The 27456-nt window shown below is 37.3% G+C and overlaps 1 protein-coding gene across 1 annotated transcript in view; it reads right to left on the minus strand.

Moving 5' to 3' along the window:
• The window catches only part of CCBE1 (collagen and calcium binding EGF domains 1), a 638868-nt gene that overhangs the window by 341516 nt on the left and 269896 nt on the right, over nucleotides 1–27456 (minus strand). The gene's annotated exons all lie outside the window — the stretch shown is intronic.

Below are 27456 nucleotides of genomic sequence, written 5' to 3' on the forward strand. Positions count from 1 at the left end.
GCTGTGTTTGCAACAATGTTTTTAACAATAGTCACGTGCACGCTCCAGCATCCTCAGTAAGCGCTCATAAAAAGGCTGAATTCAGTCTTTGGATACAGCAGTATTTAAAGGCCTCGAGCAGTGAGGTCTACATTTCCAGCTAAGGCACAGATATCATTTTTTTACAACTGGAATGTTTGTGGGTTATCAGGAAACATTTCTTTTTCTATTAATAACCCATTAAGGTTGACAACCTCTTATTTTTGCAAATAATACTAAATTAACTCTGCGCTGACAGAAAAACTTACTTCAGCTTTTTTTTTTTTTTTTTACTTCATGTCAAAAGATGCAATAATTTTTGACTTGACATTAAAAGGTATTAAATTATCTTCCCTTGCTTAACTGGGATTACAAATACATTCCTGCATCAAGCATGACCTTTGTAGTGTTCAACAAAGCAGGGAGTGAATTGTTTGGCTCCCTGGTATGGCTATCACTTGACAGAAACAGGGGTAGGAGTATTTGCAGAGATTGTTAAAAGCTTTTCTTGAAATCATATATATTATGTGTGATGGATAAATACAAGAGGGAATTTACAATACTTACTCCATTTCCTCTTTTATGAATTACTTTCAGCAAATGCCATTAAATCTCATGCCAATTTTGTGAAGAAAAAAAAAGGTACACATCTCTTTTCTATGATCCATTGAATTAAAATGTTTATAAGGAACATCGCCAAATGGAGTGATCATCTTCCAAATCAACCTGACAACTGGAAGAGTGTAAAATCTACAATGCTACAATTTTGTTTGCTAATTTTATATCACAGTTTTGTAGGGATGTTAAAATATTATAGGGACATGATCACCTTCAAAATAAACCAATAATTGAATTATTTATATGTACTTTACTCCAAATAGGCACATAAAGGGACGCAGGAAATAAATGCTAAATGTAATATTCAAAGCAAAGATCGGCCTGATAATAACATTTTAGATGTATTCTAAAAATGATATTAGTTGTTTAAATATTTAAGAAATAAGTGTAAACGTTTAGTTACTATGTTTCAATAAATTAATGGGCATAAAATGGAGTGCATTAAATTGTTTACAAGTAGCTCGATTACACTTATTTCGGCATTTGAAATAACTGATTTAGCCTGTGGTAGTCAAACCTATACTGAAAGTTTGACAGGCTATGTAAATACAGCCAGCAGAAGAAATTACACTCCCGGTGGGGTGTAGAAAAGATAAGTAATAAAATGATAATTTTCCATTGTTTGGTTAACAAACATATATAAGATAAGAAAGCAAGTGTGTGTACACAAAGTGAAAGCATAATGAGATATAATTTTACCTGCATGCTCAACCCATTTCAATAGGCTGTGGTTTCAAAGCACAAAACCAGCAATTTCATATACACAAATAAACATTAAAATGCAATTTCTCATATATTCTATATTCTGCAATAAGTCATTGGAAATACATTAAGGGAAAAAACAATTTTACAGTATACTGTCCCTTTAAGGGCAGATATACTGTACAAGCAGTGGCTGTATGGAATTTGTCAATGCTATTTTATTTATAAGGGTTTAAAGTCCCTTTAACATTGCTATTTTCTATACAGCCATTGCTTTCACACTGTATTTAGCTGAATTGCCCTTAGCATAGGATATTATATAAGGATAACCTAGTTTTCAAAATGGCTCATTACTTTATAGCAACTCCAGGGAATAGGTAATCCCACAGTATTACAGGAAAAGGGTACAAAATAAATAATAAAAGTGTATTTATAGTTATTTTACTATACATGTTTAAACATTTTATATTACAATTTCATAGAGTTTAACTTGAAGCACCATCCTCAGATTTTACCTGTAAAATAGTAACTGTTAATACCCAACTTAAAGGGACGTGCTGACTTGAAAATATCACGTTACAGTGCCCTGGCCATTTTATATTTAATTCTTAGGATTCTTAAATTTATCTCAGGCACAAATTTTTCATTTTTATAGGAAAGAGGACATAAAATATCTGTTAACACACAGTTGGTTAATACTAAAAATTAAAGCAAAAAAAAATAATACACACATACACACATACATACATAGTCTAAGATTCACTGAGAATTGAGAAACCACCAAGGCCTCTATTTAACAAAGTCTGGCGGACCTGATCCGACAGTGCGGATCAGGTCCGCCAGACCTCGCTGAATACGGAGAGCAATACGCTCTCCGTATTCAGCATTGCACCAGCAACTCACAAGAGCTGCTGGTGCAACGCCGCCCCCTGCAGACTCGCGGCCAATGGGCCGCCAGCAGGGGGGTGTCAATCAACCCGATCGTACTCGATCGGGTTGAATTCCGGCAATGTCTGTCCGCCTGCTCAGAGCAGGCAGACAGGTTATGTAGCAGCGGTCTTTGTGACCGCTGCTTCATAACTGCTGTTATGAGAGAGGGGCATCAAGCTCTATTCGGAGCTTGATAGATAGGCCCCAATGACTGAAGCTCGATATCTCTCTCTCTCTCTCTATATATATATATATATATATATATATATATATATGTGAGAGAGTGGAACAAGATTAGCAGCTTCTATAACAATTCATTGGAAATACATTAACGGAAAAAAATGTTTACAGTATACTGTCCCTTTAAATCTGGCCCATTGAGGTAGCATCACTATCTAATTTCAGGCTATGTAGGGTGCTTTGTAGTGTCCTGCTATACAGATGTTAAAGGGTTAATAATTTATATATAGATATTCCTTTCAACTAATGTACTCAAGAGAACCTTTATATTAATTTAAAAATGGTATCCTCTATCTAAATCATGAAAGTTTAAACCCTTAAGGACCAGACCATTATTCACTTGCTTTTTACATTTCTGCGGTGTTTGTGTTTAGCTGTAACTTTCCTCTCATTTACTGTACCCACACATATTATATACAGTTTTTCTCGCCATTAAATGGACTTTCTAAAGATACCATTATTTTCATCATATCTTATAATTTACTATTGAAAAAATATAAAATATGATGAAAAAATGGAAAAAAAAACACTTTTTCTAACTTTGACTCCCAAAATCTGTTACACATCTACAACCACCAAAAAACACCCATGCTAAATAGTTTCTAAATTGTGTCCTGAGTTTATAAATACCTAATGTTTACATTCTTTGCTTTTTTTTGCAAGTTATAGTGCACTATGCTACTTCCAAACCATTTTTTTTTTTCAAAATTAGCGATAGTTACATTGTAGCACTGATATCTGTCAGGATTTCCTGAATATCCCTTGACATGTATATATATTTTTTAGTAGACAACCCAAAGTATTAATCTAGGCCCATTTTGGTATATTTAATGCCACCATTTCACCACCAAATGCGATTAAATAAAAAAAATTGTTTACTTTTTCACAAACTTTAGGTTTCTCACTGAAATTATTTACAAACAGCTTGTGCAATTATGGCACAAATGGTTGTAAAATTTGCTTCTCTGGCATCCCCTTTGTTCAGAAATAGCAGACATATATGGCTTTGGCATTGCTTTTTGGTAATTAGAAGGCAGCTAAATGCCGCTGCACACCACACATGTATTATGCCTAGCAGTGAAAGGGTTAATTAAGGAGCTTTTAGGGAGCTTGTAGGGTTAATTTTAGCTTTAGAGTAGTGTAGTAGACAACCCAAAGTATTTATCTAGGTCCATTTTGGTATATTTAATGCCACCATTTCACCGCCAAATGCAATCAAATAAAACAAATCGTTACATTTTTAAAAACTTTAGGTTTCTCACTGAAATTATTTACACTTAGTGCAATCATGGCACAAATGGTTATAAATGCTTCTCTGGGATCCCATTTGTTCAGAAATAGCAGACATATATGGCTTTGGCATTGCTTTTTGGTAAGAAAAAATACACACGTGTATTAGGTCCAGCAGTGAAAGGGTTAATTAGGTAGCTTGTAGGGTTAATTTTAGCTTTAGAGTAGTGATCATCCTCCCACCTGACACATCCCACCCCCTGATCCCTCCCAAACAGCTCTCTTCCCTCCCCCACCCCACAATTGTCCCAGCCATCTTGAGTACTAGCAGAAAGTCTGCCAGTAGTAAAATAAAGAGATTTTTTTTATTTTTTTATTTTATTATTATTATATTTTTTTTAATATTTATTCTGCCTTTTAAGATTCCACCTTAGCCCCCAACCTCCCTGACCCCCCCCAAACAGCTCTCTAACCCTCCCCCCTCTACCTCATTGTTAGCCATCTTGGGTACTGGCAGCTGTCTGCCAGTACCCAGTTGTCCATTTAATTCATTTTTTTTTTTTTTTAAATAAATAAATAAAAAACTATTTTTCTGTAGTGTAGCTTCCCCACCTCAATACCCCCCCCCCCCGATCCCTTTCCAAACAATTTTTTTCCCCTCCCTCTACCTTTCTCCTTCCTCTCTCCCTCCTTTCCTTGTGTATAATGGCCGTGCCCTGCCCCCCGCTTCCTTGCATGCTCACGGACACTTTCATCACAGGATTCGGAGCATGCTTCGGCGATGGGCCCCCCACCCACCTCCCTGCATTGGCTCCCAACCACCAACGATCGGCGTTGGTCGTTAAGGGGTTGAAGGGATATGAAACTCATTTTTTTGAATTTCATGATTGCATCATTGTATCCTTTGCCTTAGGTAGGCTCAGTAACTGCTGATTAGTAGCTGTACATATATGCCTCACGTTATTGGCTCACCTAATGTGTTAACTAGTTCCCAGTAATACATTGTTACTTCTTCAACAAATGACACCAAGAGAATGCAGCAAATTAAATAATAGAAATTAATTTGAAAGTTGTTTCAAATTATATGCTCTATCTGAATCATGAAAGAAAGATTTTGGGTTTCATGTCCCATTAATTTTGACTTTCCTATCCCTATCAGTATTGGCTAAATTTTACTATTACTATTTCAAGTGCATGTTTTTGGGTATGGCTGTGCTATAACTTACTTTTTTATATAGATGTGAAATTCAAATTTCATATCTATATAAAAGCAAGTTACAGCGCATCTTCATTACAACTGATGAATGAAACTTCATCTAAAATATCATTTACATTCCAGATCTCATTTTATAAACGGGAAAGTTTACTATCACTTTCATGATTTATTTTTTTTATATGATCTTATTTTGTATTCATGTGGCCTACAGCAATATTTTTGGTTGTCTACTTAAATATATATTTATAGTTTATGTGATCAAATTTGAGAATTTGGGCAGTTCTGCTATACCAAACAAAATTTACCCCATTGCATCATTTTAAAAAATGGTATAAATAGCTGCAGATAAAAAATTTAAAATTATCAAAATTAATGCAAAATGTAGCCACCAATCAGCAAGTGCTACCCAGGGTCTGAACCAAAAATGGGCTGGCTCCTAAGCTTATATTCTTGCTTTTTTAAAATAAAGATACCAAGAGAACAAAAAAATATCATAGGAGTAAATTAGAAAGTTGCTTAAAAGTGCATGCTCTTTCTGAATCATAAAAGAAAATATTTGAGTTTCATATCCCTTTAATCTCCATCACACCGTTAGAAAGAACAGATGATTAGCTTTCCTTGGATGGAAGGGTTGGTATTCAATCCTCTTGATCTCAGCTCCTTTAAACCCTAGAAAACTCCAAGACTCTTTGAAAGCATGGATCCATCCTGCCTTGTATCAAGGGTTCAGGCTGGTGGTGGTGGTGGTGTAATGGTGTGGGGTATATTTTCTTGGCATAATTGAGCATCGTTTAAACGCCACGGCCTGCCTGAGTATTGTTGCTGACCATGTCCATCCCTTTATTACTACAGTGTACCCATCTTCAGATGGCTACTTCCAGCAGGATAATGCACCATGTCACAAAGCTCAAATCATCTCAAACTGGTTTCTTAAACCAAAAATGGTTTCTTAAACATTACAAGGAGTTCACTGTACTCCAATGTCCTCCTCAGTCACCAGATCTTAATCCAATAGAGCACCATTGTGATGTAGTGAAACAGGAGATTTGCATCATGGATGTGCAGCCATCAAATCTGCAGCAACTGCTTGATGCTATCATGTCAATATGGACCAAAATGTCTGAGGAATGTTTTCAACACCTTGTTGAATCTTTGCTACGAAGAATTAAGGCAGTTCTGAAGGCAAAAGGGGGTCCAACTCGGTTCTAGCAATGTGTACCTAATAAAGTGGCCTGTGAGTGTGTATATATACAAATATATATATGTTTATATCTATACCTAAATATAATCATCTAGATACTGTAATTAGGTATAGATATATATTTTACAAAAAAGGCATTATATATATATATATATATATATATATATATTTATTTATAAATAAATAGAACATATTCTCCTATGTGAAGAACATTAGAATGTGAAATATTAATATTTCATATTGAGTTAGTGCACTTGAGAAAATGTGATTGGGTTTGCGCGACTTGTTGGATGTTAGTTTTTTCCCACTTTTCGCGCTCCATTGAAGCCTAAAAGGTGGCGGACAAGTTAAGGAGTAGCAGTCTTACGACCGCTGCTTCTTAACTTACGTTTCTGGTAAGCCGGAAACTACTGGGGTACAAAGCAGCATCCTGTGCTCAATAAATCTACCCCTATGGGAGAATACGTTAACGCGGCAGCGATATTGTAACTTTGGCCGTTTAGGTGCATCAGGCTAGTGCAAGAGAAAACTTTTTACTTTCAACTTGTAATACGAGCGGTACCTGACATGCGCAAAAAGCCGAAGTCAAGCAGAGTTAGCGATAAATAGCACTTCACTTGTAATCTAGCCATAAGTGTCTTCTTTTTCTATTTCTTGATACATTTTTGGCTCAGTTGCTCATTAGCTGATATGGACAAGTCAAACTGTTTTATTGTTGGACAAACATCTACATAAGAATGGAAACAAATATTAGTTTTAGCAAGAGCAGGAACATACATTTAAAAAATAATAAAAAAAAAATTAAAAAAAACTATTAAGCATTGAATTAAATTCCTCTTGAAGAGGCAAAAAAAAAGAAAGAAAAAATAATACTTCCCTAGTTTCTTTAAAATGTTTTACATTAAGCACTTTGCCATATCAGGCCCAGCTGAAACCTGTCTAGAGACAATGACAGAGTAGAGGATTTGTTTCCAAATGGCAGAATTTAGAAATGTTCATAACATGAACTAAAAGCAGCTTTAGAAATACAAGTTATCCGCAGCATTCTTTAGTAGATAAATGGCGCTATTTAGGGTGAATTCAATCACTTACATTATAATGAGGTATTGTTTATGACAAGTCTTGAAAAGACACAAGTTATGTTACAGTAGACAGCTGTGTGTACCTCTGAGAGACATCATTATGGAGATAATTGTCAAGCACAAAGCCTGGCTTGTATACAAATTATACACTTACTTCTGGTTCCCAGTGACTATTTCACAAACAAACATCTAAGTTTATCAATGTCGTCTCATTCAGTAGCTAAGTTTCGTCTTCCAAATCCTTGCTCAGTCTAATATAAACAGTTCCGTCTTCTAAGCCTGTTTTAATTTTGTTTAGCAATTTGTGCAGAAGTTTAGAACAGCTACTGTCTTAAACACGCATCTGTCAAACTAGACTGAAATACTATGATAATGTGAATACGTACAAGGAAAAAATCTAGATTAAAAGCATAACAAATTGTGTAATAAACCTTTGTCCTTATTGTTTTGTAGAAACAAAAAGGGAAATCGGATGAGACGTGAAGATGTAGTGAGCGAAATGTATGGTAAAATAAAGGAAATGAATAAGACATTAAAATTACAGTAAAGTCAGGCACACGCACAGTAAAGTCAAAATTAGACTTTCATGGCAGAACATGCAATTTTAAACAACCTTTCAATTTACTTCTATTATCAAATGTGGTTTGTTCCCATGGTATCCTTGGTTGAAGAGCATACCTAAGTAGGATTAAGAGCAGAAATGATAAAAAGAGAGAGAAGCGCTAAAACCTGGGAACAAACAATAGCATAATAAATTGTTCTATGGCTAATTACTACCCTAGGAGGCTGCTCCTAGGGTGGTAACTAGCCATAGAACAAGCTATAATGCTATTGTTCGTTCCCAGGTTAAGCACTTCTCTCTTTTTATTTATTCAAATTATGATCCTGAGGGAGGTCTCCCTAAGGGTGATATGGGAAAACAGAAGGGGACCCGTTGCTCAGTGTGCCTAGAGGGATATGGCTGCACCTCACTGACAAGGCCCACACTAGGCAGAAACGTATGTCTGGGGTTTTGCGTTTCTCTTGTTCAGAGAGGGATTGCCTGGAATTTCGGGGCTGGACTGCACTGTTTAGTCAGGATCAGTCTGATATGCTACAGGAAAGTTCTCTGTGATTGGCATATGTTGAGCAAAAAGAGGCTTCTCCTAGGCTGGTAACTAGCCATAGAACTAGCTATAATGCTGTTGTTCATTCCCAGGTTTTATTTAAAAGCAGCAATGCACTACTGGGAGCTAGCTGATGATTGGTGGCTGCACATATATGCCTTTTGTAACTAATTACTGTGATGTGTTAAACTAGAGGAGCCAATGACAAGAGGCATATATGTGCAGCCACCAATCAGCAGTTAGCTTCTACTAATGCATTGCTGCTACTGAGCCTACCTAGGTAAAACCAAATTTCAATTTTCCTGATTCAGATAGAGCATGCAATTTTAAACAACTTTCCAATTTACTTTTATTATCAAATTTATGTCATTCTCCTGGTAGGGAGGGGGAAGGGTACAGAGTAGGGGCGATGCAGAGAGACAAAAGAAGGGCACACAGTATGCGTGACACAGGGAGACAGGGGAAGGGTACAGAGTAGGTGCGATGCAGAGAGACAGAGGAAGGGTACAGAGTAGGGGCGATGCAGAGAGACAGAGGAAGGGCACATAGTAGGCGTGACGCAGGGAGACAGAGGAAGGGTACAGAGTAGGTGCGATGCAGTGACAGAGGAAGGGTACATAGTAGACACAATGAAGGGAGTCGGGTACAGAGTAGGTGTTATTCAGGGAGACAGGGGAAGGGCACAGAGTAGAGGCGATGCAGGGAGAAAGGGGAAGGGTACATAGTAGGCATGATGCAGGGAGACAGGGAAAGGGTACAGAGTAGGCGTGATGCAGGGAGTCAGGAGAAGGACACATAGTAGGCGCGACACAGGGAGACAGGGGAAGGTTACAGAGTAGGCGCGAAGCAGGGAGACAGGGGAAGGGCACAGAGTAGGCACGACGCAGGGAGACAGGGAAAGGGTGCCGAGTAGGGGCGATGCAGGGAGACAGGGGAAGGGTACAGAGAAGGCGCAACGCAGGGAGTCAGGAGAAGGGCACAGAGTAGGCGCAATGCAGGGAGACAGGGGAAGGGCACAGAGTAGGGACGATGCAGGGAGACAGGGGAAGGGCACAGAGTAGGAGCGACTCAGGGAGACAGGGGAAGGGTACAGAGTAGGGGCGATGCAGGGAGACAGGGGAAGGGTACAGAGTACGGGCGATGCAAGGAGACAGGGGAAGAGCACAGAGTAGGAGCGATGCAAGGAGACAGGGGAAGGGTCAAGAGTAGGGGCGATGCTGGGAGACAGAGGAAGGGTACAGAGTAGGCGCGATGCAGGGAGACAGGGGAAGGGTACAGAGTAGGGGCGATGCTGGGAGACAGAGGAAGGGTACAGAGTAAGACAAGCAAGAGATGGGAAAAACACTATAGTATTAGTTAAGACAAATATATAATATAATATAATATAATATAATATGTATCCTCTCCCTGACTGCTCTGAAGCCCCACGTCTTTCTTCCTCCTCACTTTAATGTTCTACTACATCATATTTTTACCAACTGAATAGTTTAGGAGCATAAAAAGATTTTATGTTTATCATCACTTATAGAGTAGACATTATTCTGTCTGAACACCTCTGATTTTTGCTTCCTGCTCAGTGATGAAACATCATCCTATACCTGATTTAAAAAATCTGTCAAGCACCAAATACTGTTATTTTGACTCATTTATACTGATTTGTTTATTCCACTATGAGGTCTGATCTTTTAATGTGTATCCAACCACAGAAATGCACTCGTAATTGAATGTCTGGGCACTGAATTCCTTATGTAAAGCATGTGGGTAGTCTAATTAAAATGTGTAAGATGTCTTCCAAAGTTCATGAAAATTGTATCTATGTTTAGTTTTGTCCTGATTGTGGTTACTATATAGTGCTGTGAGTTCATGATAACTGAAATAATTGAATTAGACTAGAAATATCACCAAACAGTATATAGATAGAAATTATGATATTCACTACATTAGTATGAAAACAGTTAAAGGGATTTGCAGGGATTTGCAAAGGAGTGTTCATCTGGTATGTGCAAGCACAGTCACTTTATTTCCCTCAGTTTAAAGTAATGGTAAATCTGAGAGTTTAAAAAACACTAAAATGTAACATCACCAAAAATAAATTGTAGTTTCAGTCATCATTTATTAAAAAAAGGGAGCTAAACTCACACTGTCCACGGAACAGCGCTCTTTATCAATAAGGTGATGTTTTCCACCTCTAAACCAATGCTAGCATACAAGGTCATATGACATGCATGGCTATTGGTTTAGAGGTGGAAACTTCACCTCATTGAGAGAAGAGCACTGTGGCGTGCGCGGACGAAGGTTCTGACTTTAGCGAGCTGCAGCATCACAGACAGGGCTAGTCTAGCACCCTTTTTTTAATAAGCGATGACTGAAACTACATTAGTAATGGTAAATCCTATTGTTTTTTGTTTTTTTAAAAAACGCTCAGATTTACCGTCAGTTTAATGAAGTTTACTATGATATCTCACAAGATTATGGTGAAATAACACTGAATAAAAATTAAAAGTGTGAGCTCAGTACTGATGATTCTGATCTGCTGCGTCCCCCCCCCCCCCCCACCATGTCGCTGACAGTAAAAAGAGTAGCTGAAGATAACTGCTCACACAGGAAATGTTCAGGCAAAATATCCTTTTCCTCATGTTTATGTGATATTTTCTAGTCAGCTATTTACAGATATGCAAAAGAAACAAAGTGTATTGTTCAGCGCTGGCGTTGAACTGTTAAAGGGACACTCAACCCAACTTTTTTCTTTTGTGATTCCGATAGAGCAGCCATTTTACGCAACTTTCTAATTTACTCCTAATATAAATTATTCTTGGTTCTCTTGCTATCTTTATTTGAAAAAGAAGGCATCTAAGCTATTTTTTAGTTCAGGACCCTGGATAGCACTTGTTTATTGGTCGGTTAAATGAATCCACCAATCAGCAAGAACAACCCAGGTTGTTCACCAAAAATGGGCCGGCCTCTAAACTTACATTCTTGCTTTTCAAATAAAGATACTAAGAGAATGAAGAACATTTGATAATAGGAGTAAATAAGAAAGTTGCTTAAAATTGCATGCTCTATCTGAATCACGAAAGAAAAAATTTGGGTTCAGTGTCCCTTTAATCTTATGGTAAGTAAGATTTGTGCTGTGTCGAACAATAGAGCCCAAATATGTGGGTAGTTATAATTTAAATCCCACTAACTACAGGTGAATTTGGATACAAATATTGCAGCAAAAGAAACCGCAGTTCAACAATCAATAGAACAGCAAATAGAATAATATATATGAGAGGAATAAAGTCCTTCATATGGTTACCAACTGATGTAGGTGGAATAAACAAGTGAAGGACAACAGTCTTAGACACACTGTATGACAATCAGTGAGTTGTCGGCTTGTAGGTCTCAAAGTCCTCAGAGCAAGTGAACGCAGCTGTAGCAAAAACCGGAATCTCCTCCAGTTTAAAAGTGGTTAAAACTGTGAAGAAAAGAGGACACAGTGCCGCTCCAACTCAAGGTAGTTTATTATACAGCATGTGCATATTGTACATATAATATCTGATTGCACTTACTAGAAACAAGATAAAAATAAGCCTTTTTCAATAGTCTGCGTGGAACAGTCCTCCTCTATCCATACAAGGGCCGCAGACAGGGAGCGATAACCGACTGGTCTGAAAGTAGGGAAACCCCAGTGGAGCAATGAAAGTCTGTCCACAGTGCTTACAATAATGGTACTTGTTGTATTTACAGAGAATTTCATCACATAAATCACAATTGATACACGAAAAATGCATATATGAAAAATAACAACAACAAATAAAATTATATACATCTTTCAAGACAATAAGTAAATGGTATACAATAAAAATTGTAATGATGTGTAAAAAAATAAAAAATAATGAATAATAAATAAATAAGGGTTTAAAAACTTTCATTTATTATAATAAATTAATGGCTAAAATTATTTTTCCCCTAGGTATACTGGTATATAGGTATAAACTGGGTTTAAATAATATAAAATGGTTAACTCCTATCTACCTAGGCTAACAGTACTACATATGTGCCTATATATCTAGTGGTGGAAATAGAAAAATGACTGCAATATTCTTGTACAAGAATTAATAATAACTATTACATTCGTATTTGCTAGTATGTGGGTATATGGGATTCAGAAAGTATATTGGTCACCTCCTAACTACCTAGACTAACAATGCTACATGGATACCTGTATATCTAGTTATGCAAAAGGATAATGACTAGAATGTTCTGTTTTTCTAATATACTCATGTTCAGATCATTTATATTAGTTGCCCCTTAACTATTAAGGTAAACAGTACTACATATGTGCCTGAATATCAATATCGATGTTAACACCATTTGGTTGTAGACTGTTTAACTTATAGATCCAATATGTCTCTTGAAAAGTGTGTGGGTACACTGTGTTTAGTATGTTTTTCTTTAATACCATAGAGGTGCTCATTTACCCTTCTCCTGATCTTGCGTTTGGTATGGCCTACATAGAGTAGTCCACACCCACATTCCAATAAATACACTACACAATTGCTTCTGAACTTGATGTCAAAAGTTGCAGAGTTATCAGAATTGTGGAATTGGGGTGAACAATTAGCGTGACAACACTTATTGCACCTCGATTTTCCATATTTGAATGTTCCTTTCTTGTTCAGAATCCAGTTTAATGGTTTCTCAATTGTTAAATATGGTTTTAATTTGCTGGGAGCAAGAATGTTTTTCAAGCTTTTCCTTTTTTTAAAGTTTTGGTGGGTGCATCTTCCAAGCTAGGGCCTAAGATTGGATCAGACTTTAAAATAGACCAATGTTTTTGAAGAGACTTTCTGATAATATGTGCTCCAAGATTGTAGGTGGTGATGAATCTGCAGTTTTTTGATGGTCTAGTTTTTTATATATGTTTTTATTAGGATGTATTAATAATTCCCTATCTTGCGCAGCTGCTCTATTTCTAGCTTCACTCAATAGATCCTGGCTATATCCCTTCTCTGAAAATTTGAGGTCAAGTTTATCTGCTTCTTGATTAAACTCTGTTAAGTGCGTACAGCTCCTTCTCATTCTGAAATATTGCCGTATGGTATATTTTTGATCCAACTGTTTTTATGTGCACTTTTGGCATTGATTAAACCATTTTTAGCAGTAGGTTTCGTATAGTTGGTCACAGCAATTTTACCCAAACTGTTTGTATATAGGGTAAGGTCTAGGAAATCAATCTTTTCTTTGGACCAATTTCTGGTGAAGCTCAGATTTAAAGTATTGGAATTGATGTAGTTAAAGAACTCTTGAATTCTATTAGGTGATCCTCTACACAAGATGATAACATCATCTATGTAGTGGAGATAATGTATCAGACTTTCTTTGAAAGGATTGTTGTTCCAGATATGGGTATTCTCAAATGTATGCATATATAAATTAGCATAGGATGGGGCAAAAGTTGTCCCCATCACTGTGCCTTGTGTTTGAAGGTAAAATCTATCTTCAAAAATAAAATAACAATGCTCCAATATAAATCTGATGCTATCACTAAGAAAATTGGTATGGATCAGTGGTATAGATCATCTCATAAGTTCCTTTCGAACTGCATCTACACCAGCATCATGAGGGATGCTGGTGTATAGGGCAGATACATCACAAGTTACCCAATAGTAATAATTTTCCCATATTGTCCCTTCAAACTGTTTAATTGTATCCGCTGTGTCTTTAAGATAAGATTGTGTATTAGTTACTATGGGCTGTAAATAAAAATCAACATATTGAGATAAATTATCACATAAGGACCCTATACCGACACAATAGGTCTACCTGGTGGGTTTATAGGGTCCTTATGGACTTTTGGGAGATTATAAAATACAGAAATGTTGGGGTTTTGTTCATATAAGAAATAAAGTTCATCACTGTTTACTATATTTAGATTGTTGGCCTCCAGCAGTAGTTGATGTAGTTCCCTAGCAAACTTAGGAGTAGGGTCATTGTCTAGTATCCTATAGGTGTTCTTATCATCAAGTAATTTAAAAACTTCTCTCAAATAGTTTGTTCTGGTTTGGAGTACAATGCCTCCGCCCTTATTGGAAGATCTGATCAGGATTTCTCTGCTATCAGATAACTTTTTGAGAGAAGCTATTTCTGACAACTTTTTCCCCATCCTATGTTAATTTATATATGCATAATTTTGAGAATACCCATATCTGGAAAAACAATCCATTCAAAGAAAATCTGAAAGTTATCCACTACCTAGATGATGTTATCATCTTGTGAAGGGGATCACCTAATAGAATTCAAGAGTTGTTTAAGTACATAAACTCAAATACTTTAAATCTGAGCTTCACTGGAAATTGGTCCAAAGAAAAGATTGATTTCCTAGACCTTACACTATACACAGATAGTTCGGGTAAAATTGCTGTGACCAACTATACAAAACCTACTGCTAAAAATGATTTCATCAATGCCAAAAGTGCACATAAAAACAGTTGGATGAAAAATATACCATACGGGCAATATCTCAGAATGAGAAGAAACTGTACGCACTTAACAGAGTTTAATCAAGAAGCAGATAAACTTGACCTCAAATTTTCAGAGAAGGGATATAGCCAGGAACTATTGAGTGAAGCTAGAAATTGCGCAAGATAGGGAAATATTAATAAATCCTAATAAAAAAAAATATAAAAAAACTAGACCATTAAAAAACTGCTCAACCACCTACAATCTAGTAGCACCTATTATCAGAAAGTCTCTTCAAAAACATTGGTCTATTTTAAAGTCTGATCCAATCTTAGGCCCTAGCTTGGAAGATGCACCCACCAAAACTTTATAAAAAGGAAAAGCTTATCCTGATAGGGAAAAAAATCAATTTAGAGGCCATTTATAGTGAAACAGACCACGAGGGCAGATCTGTGATATTAAAAGCAAAAATTGGTAAGACAATCTTTACCCTCTGTAATATATACGCCCCCAATAAGCTGGATCCAGGGTTCTGGTCCAGGAGTCAGGCCAAAATCCTTTCCGTTCATGAGGGTCATCTGGTCCTCGGTGGCGACTTTAATATGGCTCCACACTGCCCGCTCGACAGACTTAGAAACTCTACTAAAGCGCCCAAACAAAAAAGGGATAACCTAGAAGCTAAGCTAATAAAAACAATTATGCAGAACCTAGCAGTAAAAGACGTCTGGAGGCTCCAGAACCCTGACGTTAGGGATTTCACTTGCCTATCTAAGGCTCACAAGACATTGTCCAGAATTGACCTATTTTTAATTAATGATAGATTAACCATGTCAGAGGTAAAAGCAAGTATATTACCTGTGTTTCTTTCTGACCATGGTCCTATTTTACTGGAATTCCAGCTTAACCATCTTAAAAACGGGCCAACACGCTTTATCTTTCCGTCCTATCTTGCGACTGACCTAAAATTTAAAAACTGGCTAAAAATTAAATTTTCTGACTATCTTCAACATAATCAGGCCTATATAGACTCTCCCCTGGTATTTTGGGAAGCTGCGAAGGCAGTCCTCAGGGGCGAAATTATAGCCTATAGTGCTATAAGAGCCAGGAAAATAAGATTAAGAGAGAAAGAAATCACCAACTCAGTAATAAACTATTATAACTCCTTTTTGATGGAAAAATCAGCTATAAACTGGGCAAAATATATAAGGGCCAAAAACGCCAGAGATACATTTGCGGTCTTTCAGGAAACACAGAGGGAGTTAAGACTCCAAGCCAGAATCTACAGATTCGGCAACAAATCTGGCAAACTACTGGCGAATTTGGTTAGAAGGGAGAAAAAGTCAACTCTCATTGAGAGCATCCAGCAGGAGGGCACTCTCCTTGATAAGCCTGATGATATTGCAGAGGCATTTTTTAGATATTATCATGACCTCTACTCCTATAGGAGCTCAAACCATACCCAAGCGTCACAATTTTGGAGCGAAATTTCCTGCCCTAAAATATCAGCTGAAATGGCCGATACTCTTAATGCCCCAATCACCGATGCAGAAATAATAAAAACTATATCAGGCCTCGCCACAAATAAGACACCAGGACCAGATGGCCTTCCGAACGAGTTCTATAAAATCATGAGCTCTGAGATTACTCCCTATCTTAATAATTTATATAACAACATGTATGTCAAAGGTAACCCAGTAGCTACTTCTTTCTCTGCCTCCAATACCATTTTAATCTTGAAGGGTGGGAAAGATCCCTCCCTCAAGGAATCATATAGACCCATAGCTCTCTTAAATGGAGATTATAACATTTTCTGCTCCGTTATTGCTAGGCGCCTTCAGGCACCACTAGCTAATATCATCCATTCAGATCAGGCCGGGTTTCTTTATAATCGAAACTCCTCAGCAAAAATCAGAGAGGACATAGTCATTACAGATTATTTTAGGACCATGGGGACGTCGGAGGGTGGGGGCGATCGAGATGCACCAGATTTGGCTATTGTTTCGATCGATGCAGAAAAAGCATTCGATTCAATCCACTTTGATCATCTTTTTACCTCACTGGCTAAGTTTGGCTTCAGGGGCAACTTTCTTAACTTTATCATGAATCTGTATAAAGAACCATACACTAGTCTGATCATCAATCATACTTTATCATCACTGATAACCCTTGGAAGGGGAACTCGTCAGGGGTGCCCTCTGTCCCCCCTACTCTTCGACGTCTCAATTGAACCCTTGGCAATTATGGTCAGACAACAATTAGCAGGAATCAAGCTGGGCAATCAGGTCACAAAAATCGCACTCTATGCTGATGACCTACTATTATATTTATCAGATACTAAAACAAGCATTCCCAAACTATTAGACATCACTGCTAGATTTGGCTCCTTCTCGGGCTACAAGATCAACGAAGCAAAATCAGAATTGTTATTGCTTAGACAAAATAACAACTCCCCCCTGGACATCCCTTTTACCGTGGCAAGAGAATCTCTTAAATATTTAGGTATCTTCATTCCCTCTTCGCCCAGGGAACTGTACGAGCTTAATTTCACTCCAATTTTAGTAAGTATCAAGGAGAAACTCAAAAACTGGCAATCACTACCATTATCTATCTCTGGCCGGATTGCCCTTTTTAAAATGGTCTTGCTTCCAAAGCTTCTTTATCTTCTACAGAATATTCCATTAATTCTTCTAGAGAGGGACATTTGCTGTTTCAACAGTGCACTTAGTAAATTCCTATGGCTGGAGAAAAAACCTAGAATATCGCTGAGTAAACTCTCCCTCCGAAAGATAGTGGTGGTTTTGCACTGCCAGATATCCGATCATACAATTATGCTTTCTTAATTCGAGTGGTGGCTGACTGGATATCTCATAGTAACTACGTTGCGAACAATCTACTGGAGGAAAATATCAGCAACCCCTACCTGCCGCTAGCTTTAATTCACTGTCCACCTAAAGAACTTCCAGGCGAAATCAAAAAACTTAAATCTTTCTCTTATCCATTGAAGGCCTGGTGGAAAGTGGGTAATTTACTATCTTTAAACTGTAAAGTTTCTCAGTATCTCCCACTGCAGGGGAACCCTAAATTCCCCGCAGGCTTAAACTCTGTTACATTTAAGAAGTGGCACAATGCAGGCCTGAGTAGGCTGATCCAACTTTGGAACCCAGAGAGAAAGTGTGTCAAATCTTTTGATGAACTAAAAACAGAGTTCCAAATTAACAATAAGGAATTCTTTGCATATTTGCAAAGCAGACACCTTCTTCTCGAGCTAACGAATGAGATCGGTTGGAACTGGACCTTGGGCAAACTGGAAAACTGGGTTACTTTGTTTAAAAACTGTGTCAGGTCCATCTCTCTGTGCTACCAGCTAATTAAATCTAGCAAAAGCGAATTAGAGCTAAGGAAAATCACTTCTCTATGGAATAAATTGCTACCACAATCTAATATTGACATAAAAATTGTTCAATCCTCAATCTCTAAAGTGGCTCAGGCTACTCTCTCAGCTACCTGGCGAGAGATGCATGTTAAATTTTTGCATAACTCATACTTTACCCCCGAGAAGGGTTACAAAATTTGTAATCTCAGCTTCAATAAATGCCCAAAATGTTTATTTCCTGCAGCTGATATAATGCATATGATCTGGAGTTGCCCTAAAATAAGTCACCTCTGGTGGAAGATGGAGTTCTGGCTTAATAAAACCCTTAAAATCTCTCCCCTAGGCCTTACACAATCCTTTATAATATTCGGTCCAAAGAATTATAATTCACATGATAAATTCATACTACTCTCTATTTTGGCGACCAGATATCTTATCCTCAAAAAATGGAAAATGAGAGCAACTCCAACTATCTCGGAGATCAAGAACTGTCTGAAAAAATAATGTCTATTAGAACAAAGAGACACTAATCTAGATAAAGACGAAGATGTCAGACAATTCTTTGGTAAATGGTCAGCTTTCATAAAGTCAATGCCTGAGGTTGAGATGAATGATCTAATATTTCCATTTAGAAATTCAGAACTGGTGCTTCTGGGCGCCTGGTAACGACTCAGTGATTGAGATGACATAGGGAAACTGCATCTGAACTCTTTTATGGTCTCTTCACTATGCCCTCTGTCCTCCGAACTGCGGCCCTCAGCAGGGGGGGGGGGGGAGGTCCCCTTGTCCCCTTCCTTGTCCCCACCCCGTCCCCCTTCCTTCCTCCTTGTCTTCCCTTCCCTTTATTTTTATTTAATTATTTAATTATTTATTTATTTATTTATTTATTTTTTTCTTTCTTTTCTTTTCTTTTTTTTTTGGGGGGGGGTTGAGGCTGTTTAATTAAAGATACAATTTCAGCAGAACAATTAAATTATTCACTGACTGATGAAAGTATAAAATGTTATTGAATTGTTTAAATGTTTAATTTTGAGATTTTTATGTTATTTTTGCTTTTGTGAATTATTGCTGATATGTAAATAAAATTATAAAAAAAAAAAAAAAGGAAAAGCTTAAAAAACATTCTTGCTCCCAGCAAATTAAAACCATATTTAACAATTGAGAAACCATTAAACTGGATTCTGAACAAGAAAGGAACATTCAAATGTGGAAAATCGAGGTGCAATATGTCTTGTCACACTAATTGTTCACCCCAATTCCACAATTCTGATAAATCTGCAACTTTAGACATCAAGTTCAGAAGCAATTGTGACTCAACGTATGTAGTCTATTTATTGGAATGTGGGTGTGGCCTACTCTATGTAGGCCGTACCAAACACAAGATTAGGAGAAGGGTAAATGAGCACCTCTATGGTATTAAAGATAAACATACTAAACACAGTGTTTCCAAACACTTTTCTGAATACCATAGGGGTGATCCTAGATCCCTCAAAGTACAAGTCATTGATATGATATCTCCCAAAATACATAATAGACTTTTAGAGTTACGTAAACAAGAGACATATTGGATCTATAAGTTAAACAGTCTACAACCAAATGGTCTTAACATCGATATTGATATTCAGGCACATATGTAGTACTGTTTACCTTAATAGTTAGTGGGCAACTAATAGAAATGATCTGAGCATGAGTATATTAGAAAATCAGAACATTCTAGTAATTATCATTTTGCATAACTAGATATATAGGCATCCATGTAGCATTGTTAGTCTAGGTAGTTAGAAGGTGACCATTTGATACTCTCTGAATCCCATATACCCACATACTAGCATATAAGAATGTTATACATATTATTAATTCTTGTACAAGAATATTGCAGCCATTATCTATTTCCACCACTAGATATATAGGCACATATGTAGTACTGTTAGCCTAGGTAGTTAGGAATTAACCATTTTACAGATGTGCTCATAAGTTTACATATCCTGGCAGAATTTATGATTTCTTGGCCATTTTTCAGACAATATGAAGGATAACACAAAAACACAATTTTCACTCAGGGTTAGTGTTTGGCTGAAGCCATTTATTTTCAATTAACTGTGTTTACTCTTTTTAAATCATAATGACAACAGAAACTACCCAAATGACCCTGATCAAAAGTTTACATACCCCAAAGGTTTGACAGAAATTTGGTCAGAATTCAGAGGCGTAACTAGAAACCACAGGGCCCAGGCGCAAGAATCTATGAAGGGCCCCCCCATCCCCTTTACAACCCCCCCCCCCCAAAAAAAAAAAAAGGTGAATTGATACATATCTTTATTTTTTTTCATTTAACACAGAAAAAAAAGTGAATCAGATTACATGTCTGCAAAAGGTGGTACCCTGTGCCCACAGTCTGTGAGACGGTCTGACCCCCTATTACTGTATATAGTGACACTGTTTAACCCACCAGTACTGTATATAGTGAGTTAGTGACACAGTCTGTAATCTGCTGGTGAGATGGCTGGCCTGCCCCTACCTGCCCCAGTACTTTATAAAGTGACCACAGTAGTCAGGGACATGGTCCAGCCCCCCCGTACTGTATATAGGGGCACTGTATAGTGACACTGTTTACCCCCGCTCCCCCATGCAGTAGTAACAAGGTCTGTAATTTGCTGTTTCCACAAACATACACACACACATACATGCATAAATACACACACAGTCACATACATACTGTACATACGCACACACACACACACACACACACATAAATACCAACGGGTAAAACAGAAACACTAACTCTTGTAGTCAGAGACACTTGTGAAGCATCATGCCACACTCACATGATATCAGTGCAGGCAGTGGCAGGTCAACGTTTTTTATTGGGATTTTTTTTTTTAAGCTGGGCCCCCACCCTCAGGGGCCCAGTCGCAGTTGCAACCTCTGCACCCCCTGTAGATCCGCCCCTGTCAGAATTGATGGCAAGATGAATGCAGTATGTTATCAAAAAATACTGGAGGAAAATTTGCATTCATCAGCCCGGAAGCTGCTCATGGGACGTACTTGGACATTCCAACATGACAATAATTCTAAACACAAAGCCAAGTCGACCTGTCATTGGCTACAGCAGAATAAAGTGAAGGTTCTGGAGTGGCCATCTCAGTCTCCTGACCTCAATATCAAATGTGCAGTTCCTGCAAGACAGCCCAAGAATTTACAGGAACTGGAGGCTTTTTCCAGGAATAATGGGAAGCTTTACCATCTGAGAAGATAAAGAGCCTCATCTACAAATACCACAACTGTCATTTTATTTCTTTTATTTATTATTCATTATTTTTTATTTGTGTACACATCATGACAATTTTTATTGTATACCATTTACTTATTGTCTTGAAAGATGTATATAATTTTATTTGTTGTTTTTATTTTTCATATATATATGCATTTTTCGTCTATCAATTGTGATTTATGTGATGAAATTCTCTTTAAATGCAACAAGTACCGTTATTGTAAGCACTATCACTTTAAGACATGTGCATTTAAGAAGCAGTATTGTGTTACAACGCTATACGACTTCATCCTAAAATCCTCTTGAGAAAGCCAGACCGTTGTTCTGGGGAAATGCGTTAAGGTTGAGGCTACGTGCCTGACGTCACTGGAACATGCGTGATACGGACAGACTCTCATTGCTCCACTGGGGTTTCCCTACTTTCAGACCAGCCGGTTATCGCTCCCTGTCTGCGGCACCCCTTGTATGGCTGGAGGAGGACTGTTCCACGCAAAGACCATTCATAAAGGCTTATTTTTAACTCTTTTCTAGTAAGTGCAATCAGTTATTATATGTATGCACATGCTGTATAATAAACTACCTTGAGTCGGAGCTGCGCTGTGTCCTCTTTTCTTCACAGTTTTTACAGATATGCTGCATCACCTTCAAGTAGTTGGTACCAGGGCCGCCATCAGGGGGTGACAGGGTTGACTCCTGTCAGGGGCCCAATGGGAAAGGGGGCCCCATGAGGCAAGAACAACTTATTTAAAAAAAAATATATATTTTTTTAATTTATTTTTTTACATTTTGGCAGCCACCAGAGGGTACTAAAGCAGAGTGCTATTGAGCGTGGGAAATGTTATTACAAGGAGTAAAGCATTAGCATTTGAGAGGAGTTCTGAGTGTGTACTAAACCACTATGCACAGTGTGAGACAGACTTGGCACTTAAGTTTGTACAGTGTGTGTCTGAGTCAGACAGAAGATCACTTTCATTTGCAGAGGAGGTAGGACTTACTTAGTAAATGTTTTTTATTTCTTTGTGCAATTTCGGATTGTAACTTCAGTGTGGTAGTTGTATGGTGGGGCCAGGGGTCCATAAAAACACTTTTTTTTTTTAGCAATATGCAGCAGTGTATTTATGATTATTTGACAATGCTGTAGAAATTCTATATTTAAAGCCATGTAGAAATATTTCCTCCTCAATACACAAATGGTAGGTGCCCTTTTGGCAGATATGAGTTTTTTTTATTAATATATATTTTAATTACATTCCAGTTTATTGCCCCTTTATGCAAGGACTTTCCAGATGCAAGGAGGAATTCTATCTAAGATTTTTACATATGCATAAAATGTACTCTCAGACTAAGATTGATCAGTGTTTGAAATGAGACAGGTTAACTTAACACTGTTCAGTTAACACTACAGCTGACTTAATTTTGAAATACATACAAACAAGCCTAAATCCTGCATTTAACCAGATCTAATGGTATGAGTACCACAGCTTATAGTTCCACCAAGACCATATAGAGCACAGCATTTTCAAAATCCATAAGTACAACTGACAAATGGGAACATTTGTACACCATATTTGAAGTGGTGCTCTTGGTTGGGGAAAATGGGGGAAAAAAACAAACATATGTCAACCTTTCAAAAGTATTTTTCTTCATCTAGCCATCTACCCAGATCATTAATGTACAATTTTAATTCACATAAATATTTTTGTTTGTACATTTACAAATATGATTCTTTAAAAAGTGATCTCTTAATTTCTGCAATTTTTTTATCAGTTACACACTGTTGATTTAGGGGATGCAATGTGCAGAAATTTTACCTCCTGTGAGTGTTTCTGTGGGTGTCTGTGTTTATGTCTTTGTGCTTTTGTTTGTGTCTCTATGAGTGTGTATGTATTTTTTTTTCTGTGGATGTCTGTGAGGGTGTGTGCATATATCTTTGTGTTTTCTGTTGTATGTATGTATGTCTGTGTTTTCTGTGGATGTCTCAGTGAGATTGTGTGCGTATGTCTGTGTGTTTTCTGTGGGTGTCTGTGAGAGTGTGTGTATGTATGTCTTTGTGTGTTTTATGTGGTTGTCTTCTGTGTGTGTATGTCTTAGTGTGTTTTCTGTGTGTGTCTCTGTGTGTGTGTATATGTCTTTGTGTGTTTTCTGAGGCTGTCTCTGTCAGTGTTTCCTTGGGTGTATGTGCAAGTTTGTGTTTGAGTTTGTGTGTTTGTGTGTATGGGTGTCCATTGCCTGTTCCTTCTTAGGACATTTTGACCTTACTACTGATTATTCACATCTTTCTACAGACTTTGAGACTAATGAGACCTTTCCGGAAGTCACCAATCCACCATTTAACCTTTCAATTATTGTTTAGGCAGTTCAGGGCCCTTCCTTTCAGCCACTGCATGCTGTTGTCATCATTTAGTTGGCATCTTCCTTGACAAAAAGATAATCAGAACTCCATATTCTGTTTTGTAAATCTCCTTTTTTGACAAAACTGTAATCTATCTCATTACTTGTCAGGACAATGTAAACAAGTCCTGAGTGTCTGTTTGGGTGTCTGTTTCTGAGTGTGTTTGTGTGTTTCTTTGCATGTCTGCTAGAGTGTCTATATGTGAATCCTTATGTGTGAGTGTGTGTTTCGGTGTATGAGTCTCTGTGTTTGTGTGTTACTACCTTTACAACATTTCCAAGTTTGATTACACTTAAAAATAAAGTGCATATACATTTTAGTCACTTGGTCAAAAATTGCACATGTCAGAGGGGGGGGGCCTGATCAATGGTTAAGTCAGGGGCCCCAAAATTTCTAGTGGCGGCCCTGGTTGGTAGCATGTTCCTTTATCTCTGTTATTATTAATTGCTAAGTCCAATCCTGCTCAAAGCCTGCAACACATATTCTGCAGAAATCAAACCAGGTAATACTGTATTACCTTATACATTTCTGTTAACATAATGACCATGGCTAGCCTTGTTGTCTGCAGACTAAAGCCCAAATTATTAAGGAAAAAAAGAAAAACTGATATGTGAAGTAAATTTCTACTTATTCACCTTGTTAAATATGTCTGTAAGTTAACATAAGTAGTAGTACTTTAGGCAACAGTTTCAATTCAATAAATAAGAGCAGAGGCCACTAAGAAGTGGGTATGCTCAAAAAAGGTTTACTTTTATGTACTATCTGTAAATACTAGAGTAATGGTACATTCAAATTTAAACAAATAGTCATATTAACAACAACTGGAGGGCAATAAAAAACAAATAATTCCCTTTTTAATATGACTATTTGTTTAAATGTTGAACTAGTTTAAAAAGATAAAATATTGGAAGGGAGGACTAATCGGCAGGGATAGGCAAGGTGTCTGTACACGGATACTGGTGTCCGTGACTGGCCTTTGCAGTGTCCGCCACCCATTTTGCGGTGGGGAGGGAGGAGTAGGACAGATGAATGCTGGTCCTGACTCCTCCTTGATGCAGGCAGCACCAAATTTTGCGGGGTTGGGGCCGCACCCACAGGACACTGCCTAGTAGTGGGAAAGTGAGTGAGAGAGATGGAAGAAGCAAGCTGCCTGCAGTGCAGCCTGTGTCAACCACCCGTGAGCTGTGACCCGTCCCGATTCCTTGATCTGTGCGGCAGCGTGGTGCTGGTGTCTGTGTGTAGAAGACTGCCGCCTACTCTGATAAAACTTACCTAACCAAATAGGTAACCAACCATGATGATCATGCGATTAACATCAAGGTGGGTGAGTTTGGTTAGGTGTTGCATACTCTCAATACAAAAAAAATTGAAAGGTTAGATTTTTTAAAACATTTTATACTATTATACCACAAGTAGTCTTTATATAAATGTTATTTTAAACTTGTTTGATTAGATGACTAATTTGTACTTGTGGAACTAGACCAGGGGCAACCAACAAGCAGACAATTTGACAGCAAAGTGCCGCTTTCCTGACTTACAGAAACTTAGAATGTGTTGCCTATCCCATGCATTTTTAAACTCCTTCACTGTCTCTACCACTTCTGCTGGATGGCTATTCCACCATTCATCCACTACCCTCTCTGTAAAGAGTGTTTTTTGATGTTTTTAATTTGAAATGTACCTTGGTGTCCTTCACTAAGGGCTGTACTTTGGAAAATGTCCGCCACAGCCTTGGTCCATGCCTATCCCTGCTAATCGGTACTCTCCTAGTACAGCTAGGATTGATAACACTGCAAGTCTTGTTACTGTGTTGATTTAAATCTGTAAAACAAAGCTAATAGCTAACTCTGAGCGATTGATCAGTTACTTATAGACACATTACTTGTTGGTGTCTAAAAAATCATTAGCATATTTTCTCTCTCTAGCAATACATTTTAATAGCACACTAGTTACAGTATAATTTATTATTTTTTCTATATATTCACAATGGTGGTGTGTTTTTAAGTGTGTATGTGAGCAAAGAACAGTTCTTTCCATTTTTTGCTGCTCTTTTTAATTTGAAAATTCAATTAAAAGTTACATTTTAATGTAGCATTACTCTAGTATTTAGAGATAGATAGAAACCTTTTTTAAGCCCAGATTAGCTCCTCCAAATAAGGCAAGTGGGCAGTAGAGTTTGGCTGTTAAAAAAGAATTGCATCAAACAAGGTGTTAAGTTGTTTTAAAAATGTTTAGACTTGGCTAATATGTTATTCTAGACTCTAGAGACGACCTACAACTCATTGAGCAAGTGAGGGATTCTAAACGACGGCTCAGATATATCTTCCACAATAGGCATATAAATTAAAGGATGAGTATGAGTCGTCCTCCACACTCAAGTGGTTAAACTTTTTGATGGAAACTTTCACAAGAATGATAATTAAGCATTTTACAATCTATGTTCGAAAAAATGTGCTTTCTGTGTCATTTATTTCTTTATACAGATATCTGTGGCATTTTAAAAGTCAGCAGATAGTAAGGCAGAAGTTACCTGTCCTTGAAAATTCTGGCATGATCTTGTCTGCACATTTCAAATCCTCAGACATATTAACATTTTTGAGATTCATGGTACAATGCCAGAAATCTCAGGTTCAGGTCATACTAAGATCTGTAATAGTCATTGATATTTTTGTAGCCGTCTACTAGTTATAGACAGTATTAGGAAAATTCTCCCCACAACAAAAGAATTTAAAGCAGACTTTAGTATTTATTTATTAGAAGATATCTAATTCACTCTTAATTGATTTAAAAAGTACAAATATTTTATGTTTTCACTCAAACAGAACCCCCCCCCCCCCCCCCCCCCAGAAATAGATATTTAACATTTGGATTTAGTTTATTTAATTAAACATATATTCAAAGGTAAAAACTTTAAAAAGATGTAAATACCTCATGCATTTGTGTAAAAAAAAATGTGTTTTGTCCGACATTCCCCATGATGCCAAAAAGCAAAACCTGTCATCTATGTTGCTAAATGCTGCAAATTGCCTAAACCAACTACTTGATTTACAACATTTTAAGGTTACAAAATTAGCTTTTTGGCCTGTTTAGGAAGTATGGTACAGTACACTTTTTTCACAAAAACAAGAGTTATATTAATTAAAGGGCATTATAGTAAAAAAAAAAAAAAAATGACATGTTCTAGAGTCTACTGACCCTACACTACTGTGTGTTTAATCCCCAAAAAGGGGTTAAACACACAATAAAAATAGTGCTCAGACTCACAGAGCACTGCTGGTCCTGAGTGGAAAGCACCACTGATTCAATCATCAGTGCTAGTTCCACATCTGAGTTGTGCGACTAGCGCTGTTTATTGGATTAGTGGCATTTTCCGCAATGTGAATCCTGAGTGGTACTTCTACTGTGTATTTAACCCCTTTAACCATGGGGTTAAACACAGAACAGTCTAGGGTCGATAATCTTAAAATGACATGCTCTAACTGGTTTAACGGATTAGAGCATGTCATATTTTGACGATAATTGCCCTTTAACTCCGAGTCCTCACTCAAACATACAAAAACAAAAAACTACCACTTTTTGTGCCTATTTTTTTTTATTATCAAAAATCATATCAAAATCCATTAGGCAATTAAA

This window comes from Bombina bombina, chromosome 2 (genome assembly GCF_027579735.1).
Source record: "Bombina bombina isolate aBomBom1 chromosome 2, aBomBom1.pri, whole genome shotgun sequence".
Lineage (NCBI taxonomy): Eukaryota > Metazoa > Chordata > Amphibia > Anura > Bombinatoridae > Bombina > Bombina bombina.